Below are 6338 nucleotides of genomic sequence, written 5' to 3'. Positions count from 1 at the left end.
TCAAAGAAGTCGGGGGAGAGACTGGAGCAGCAGGAGGCTTCCTGTGTGTGTCTCCCCACCCTGCTGCCTCCTGGCCCTGCCAATACTCTTTCAGAACCTCTTTCATCAGACTCCCCTGGTGGTCCCACCCAGTGGCTCAGAGGACCAGCACTGCCGCTGGACAGTCCTGGATTTGAATCCTGGTTCCGCCACTTAAGGGATATGGGGTCCTGGGCGGTTACTTCACCCCAGTTTCTTCATCTGTGCAATGGGCAGTGGTGGTCTCTACTCAGACGGCCGTGATGAGGATTAAATGCCCTCTGCAAAGTGCTGAGTGAAACCCCAGCCCCATCCACGGCCGCTCTGGTCATTGCTCAGGTTGCTGTGGTAGCACTCATCCGCTTGTGAACGCGTGGACACCTACTGTGCACAGTGCTTTACAGTTTCCAAGGCCCTTTCGCCTTCTGGATCTTGCATCAGTCCTCATGGCAGCCCAGCGAGGTACTTTACACTTGGGAAACTGAGTCCAGAAGGGTAAGTGAGTGAGTAGCTCCAGGTTATGCAGCAAGGCAGAGGAGGAAGTAGAATCCAAACCCTTGCTCCTTCCACAAAACCATGGGCAGGAACAGTGGCCAGTGCTGCCGGGAACACTCACATCTCACAGACCTACGAGGGGCAGGCGGCTCCCACGGGGCGCCACTCTTTGCCTGACCCCCAGTGCTCACTCTGCCCCAGCTTTGGAAGCAGCCCTTTCATGATGCTGGGCCTCAGGTCCCTCATCTGTGACGTGGGGACAGTACCCTCTCCTGCGGGGTCGGGAGGTTCAGCGGGATACGGTGTGGGAGGGCCAGAGCTAGGGGTAGGGCTCAAAATGGCAGCCCTCTCCTTACTTTCTTCCCAGAGCTAGGGGTGGGGGTCAAAATTCTAACCCCCTCCTTACTTTCTTCCCATTGGCCCAGGAGCTGAAGGCTGTGAAGGTCACGCCCTTGGCCACTCTGGACTTCCAGGATGTCATTCCTGTCATGTGATATTCACATCCCAGCCTTTGGGAACGGGAACTGAGCAGAAAGACTGTGAGAGAAATTGAGAGACTCAGAGAGAGGGGAGGCACAGGGAATATGGTGTCCCCATCCTCCTCTTGGCACAGTCCCATCCCGAGGGTGGGGTGTGAGGAGCCAGCAGGACCCCATGGGCTGCACCCCAGTCCACCAGCAGCCTTGGGTCCATCGGGGCCACCGCTCACCTCCCTTGCTGTCAGCTTTCCACCTTTCTGTGTGATCCTTCACCCCTCTCTCTCTCTCTATCTCTCTCTCTCTCTCTCTCTCCTGTATTGCTGTCCTGTTTCTCCTTCCCCTCCTCCATTATGTAGGGACCCCACCCCACTCACACACACCCCCACTTCTACTGTGCTGACCCCATGGCTGTCTACCAGGCTTTGGCAGAGGAGGTGTGGAGGTAACAGTCACCTCAGGAGGACTGTTTCCCGAGGGCCCTGCCTCCTGGCTTCTGCGTAGAGCCCCTACTCATAGAAAACTCTCCTAAGTCCCCAGTGACCTTAAGGGAGAGACGTGGCTCCTGGGGCCCAGCCAGGAATCCCCAGGGGAGGAGTGGCCTCCCTGGTCCTGCCTTCTGCCACACCCGCAGGTCAGCCCAGAACTCTGTGGACAACGGAGGTGTTAGGCAGCACCTTGCTATCCCCTGGGCACCACCCCTGGACCCAGGAACCAGTGATAGGATACAGACATGAAGACAAAAGCCCCAGCTCCAGAGGTGCACCCTCGGAGACCTCCACGGACATGCACAGAGGTATGCAGGTGTGTACCCACAGAGCTGTGTGAGCATCTGTACTCACAGCTCCACACACTCGGGCACAGATGTACACACCAGCAGAAGCCGTGTATCCATGGAATAGATGTGCACTTATAAAGAGAGATGTGTCCATATGAAGAGACACACACGTGGTTCCTGGGATACTCACACAGCTATGACATTTGCATTAGACATGGACATTCACTCAGAAATCTTTGTATATACCCAGAGGGAGAAACAGACACATATACATCTGAGTACATGCAGATCTAGTTATATATCCCTAAATGTATGGAGAGACGTGTACATACTGAGACAGGGTGCTGTGTGATCCGGGCGTGTGCACAGAGATGGATATGTGTACAAGGAAGCAGGTATGAATGCACAGTGATGGGTGCAGTGGCACATGACATACTCTTTTTTTTTTTTTTTTTTGAGGTGGAGTCTTATTCTGTCGCCCAGGCTGGAGTACAGTGGCGCAATGATCTTGGGTCACTGCAACCTCCACCCACGGGGTTCAAGCGATTTTCCTACCTCGGCCTCCTGAGTAGCTGGGATTACAGGTGCTCGCCACCATGCCTAGCTAATTTTTTTATTTTTAGTAGAGACGGGGTTTTGCCATGTTGGCCAGGCTGATCTCAATTCAAACTCGTGACCTCAGGTGATCTGCCCGCCTCGGCCTCCCAAAGTGCTGGGATTACAGGCATGAGCCACCGCACCCGGCCACACAAGACATATTCACATGCAGCGGACAGTCATCCATAGAAAGACTCCCATATTTAGTGCCCAATGCATAGATGTTAAGATGGGATCATGTACCCCAGGAAACAGCAAGACTGGATGATGAAACATACACCCCGGGATGGGTGCACATATGTGCGGAGTGCCAGAAACAGGCACACACAGCATCGGCCCCTGCCCCTGGACAGCATCCGTCCCAGGAGCACACTTGCAACCTCCTCGAGAACCCTGGGCCCACTAGCTCGAGGGTGCTGCAGAGCCAGCCATAGCGAGGAGGGTCATCGTATGCCAAGAGGCCCCCTGCAAGTTTGAGGGTGGGTCCTCAGGGCTCAGCCCACAGGAGTCAGCACAGCAGGGCACTGGCAGGCACCCAGGCACCCCATATTGACTCATCTTGGGGGTGGCCCAGGCACTCCCTCATGCCCCTGGCAGGTGGATGGCCTTTGTTCCCTCTCTACCACCTCCCTTGGGGACCAGGAGAGAAGTCACGGCCAGGCTGCTGATTGGAGGGAAGGGCAGCCAGGTAGCAGGAGGCCCCACCCGGAGGTGACATCAGGAAAGATGGGTTCAGAAGAAAAATACAAGAAGACCTGAAGTCTTCAGTGAGGTTGGTACACTCTGAACTTATTACACAAGGTGCTGGCACAGGTCACATTCCCCATGTGCTGGCCCCTTCAGTCCTCTTGATGCCCTGCAGGTAGATACCACTCTTCTCATTTCACCAACGAGGAATCAGAGGCCTGGAGAGACAAAGTTACATGCCCAAGGTCACACAGCTGGCAACTGCCAGAGTTGTGATTTGAACTGACGTGCTCTGGGTTTTGGGCGCTCATACTGAACCGCCACACCAGGCCACCCTGCCACTCCATCCAGCAGGTGCTATAGTCTGAATGGGTGTGTGCCCCAAAATTCATGAAATCCCAACCCCCATGGCTCTGGTATTAGGAGGCAGGGTCTTTGGAGAGGTGATGGGATTATAAAGTAGGCCCACGGGAGCTTGTTCACCCCTTCCACCGTGTGAGGACATGGCAAGGAGAAGCCATCTATGAGCCAGGAAATGGGCCCTTACCAGACAGAATCTGCTGGCACCTTGATCTTGGACTCTCCAGCCTCCAGAACTGGGAGAAGTAAATGTCTGTTGTTTATAAGCCATCCAAGCTATAGCATTTGGTCATGGCAGCCCACACGGCCTCAGCAGGGTTAAAAGCAGACTTTGAACACACCTGAACATGGGTTCACATTGACAAAGACACTTTCTAGCGGTACATCCTTGAGTAGTTCAATCCATGGATGGCTGCTAAGCACTTAGGATGTGCTAGGGAGGCAGCGGAGATGGACATAAGGGAGAGGATACGCTCTGGGCCAAGCCCTGTTCAGAGCACCAGAATGAGAAACCAGCCAGCAGGGGTGCAGGTGTCCCCTCTGTGCTAGAGGTGCACCCAGGGAGGAGGAACTCACCCAGTTTGGGGTGGGGTTAAGAGAGCCCCTTGGAGGAGGTGACAACTGTTTTAAAGGTTCAGAGTCCACCAAGGGACAATGGGGCAGAAAGCAGAGCAATGCAAGCTCAGGGCACAGCACATGCAGAAAAGTGAGAGAGGTGTCAGGGGGCCGGGGTATGGAGCTCAAGAGGAGGAGAAAGTCTGAGACATGTTGGGGAGGTGACCTGAAGGGGTATGACTGCCAAAAAGAGGACTTTGGATTTTATCATAAGCAGAAGAATGACATGATCAGATTAGCATTTTATTTTTTTATTTTTTTGAGACAAAGTCTCCCTCTGTTGCCCAGGCTGGGGTGCAGTGGTGCAATCTCTGCTCACTGCAACCTCTGCCTCTCAGGTGCAAGTGATTCTCCTGCCTCAGCCTCCTGAGTAGCTGGGATTACAGGTGCCCACCACCATGCTCAACTAATTTTTGTATTTTTAGTAGATATAGGGTTTCACCATGTTGGCCAGGCTGGTCTTGAACTCCTGACCTCAAGTGATCCACCCACCTCAGCCTCCCAAAGTGCTAGGATTACAGCTGTGAGCCACCGTGCCTGACTCAGATGAACATTTTAGAAAGATCACAGCATGGGGCAGGGCAGCAAGTAGTAGAATGTGGTTTTAGGGTGGGCAGGGAGCAGGCAGCAGCAGAGACACCCAGGCCAGTGAGGAGGCTGCTGCTGAAATCACGCAGGAGAGATGGTGAACTGGGGTAGCCATGGCTTCAGATGCCATTTCAGAGGCAGAAGTGGTGACCAAGCTCAAGTGTGACCAATGGACGTGGAGTGAGGGGAAGGGAAGATGGGGCAGGCTCCTACATTGCTGGCTTTATGGGTTGGTTGTGCCACTACCTAAAATAGGAACCATCAGAGGAGAAGCAAGTTTGGTGTTGGAGACAGTGACTGGTTTAGTTTGGGTGGGAGCTGTTGATTTTGAAGGGCCCCGGGGGCACTATGGCAGTTACCACGGATGGGGTATCATTGAAAGGCTGCTGAGGGTGCCCAGAGGAGAGGTGCAGCAGGGAGTGGGACAAAGATTTCAGAGATGGGATGATTCTGGAGGAGATATGATTTGGCTCCCTATTCCCACCCAAATCTCCTATAGAGTTGTAACCCCCGCGTGTTGAAGAAGGGGTCTGATGGGAGGTGATTGGATCATTGGGACGGATTTCTCCGTGTTGTTCTCATGATAGTGAGTTCTCTTGAGATCGAACGGTTTAAAAGTGTGTGGTGCCTCCCCCCTCGCTCGCTCTCTCTCTCCTGCTCCATCATGCTAAGACATGATTGCTTCCCCTTCCCTTTCTGCCATGATTGTAAGTTTCCTGAGGCCTTCCAGTCATGCTTCCTGTTAAGCCTGTGGAATTGTTAGTCTGTGAAACCTCTTTTCTTCATAAATCACCCAGTCTCCAAGAGTTTTTTTGTTTTGTTTTGTTTTGAGACGGAGTCTCCCTCTGCCACCAGGCTGGAATGCAGTGGTGTGATCTCGGCTCACTGCAAGCTTCGTTTCCTGGATTCAAGCAGTTCTCCTGCCTCAGCCTCCCGAGTAGCTGGGACTACAGGCACGCACCACCATGCCCAGCAAATTTTGTGTATTTTTAGTAGAGACGGGGGTCTCACCATGTTGGGCAGAATGGTCTCGATCTCTTGACCTTGTGATCCACCTGCCTTGGCCTCCCAAAGTGCCAGGATTACAGGCGTGAGCCACTGCGCCCGGCCTCAGATAGTTCTTTATAGCAGTGTGAGAACCGACTAATACGGGAGATATCGAGTCCAGGGTGGGGTCACTGTAATGATGACAGCCTCTCATTATGGATGGCTCAGTAGGTGCTTCATGGCCCTGCCCCATCCCGTGGCATCCACCGTTCCCATCATGCAGACAGCTTCTGCCTGTAGCCCCTTGTACTCTCTGCCTCAGGGCTTTGGGGCCATGCCCAGCAGGCTGGAAATACCTGGGAGATGAGACTCTTAGAGCAACTTCCAACCAAGGGCACTGGGAGTTGGTGATCAATATTCTACTTCTTCCCCGTCCGGTGGAACAGTGAGAGGCACAGTCTATACTGTGTCCTGGAGGTTCCCAATTCGACCTAGCCCTGGTTGCCCACAGTGGTAACCTGCTCACTGACTGTCCCTGAACTGGCTTCTTTCCCCTCCTCGTCCCATTTCCTTACCTGTGTTTCCTGGGATCACCTCCCAAATGCACTACTGTCCCTGGGTCTTCGTGTGAAAGAACTCAAGCCAAAACTGTGGCTCCAGACCTTCGAGCTTCAGTTTCTTGCTCTGTCCTTCAGGAGGGTAACGAAGGCTGTGAAAGCTGGGAGGCTGCACCCGCA

The sequence above is a fragment of the Aotus nancymaae genome, unplaced genomic scaffold (genome assembly GCF_030222135.1).
Source record: "Aotus nancymaae isolate 86718 unplaced genomic scaffold, 86718_ANA_hifiasm-v0.15.2.pri h1tg000007l, whole genome shotgun sequence".
NCBI lineage: Eukaryota > Metazoa > Chordata > Mammalia > Primates > Aotidae > Aotus > Aotus nancymaae.
This window is presented reverse-complemented; position numbering follows the sequence as displayed.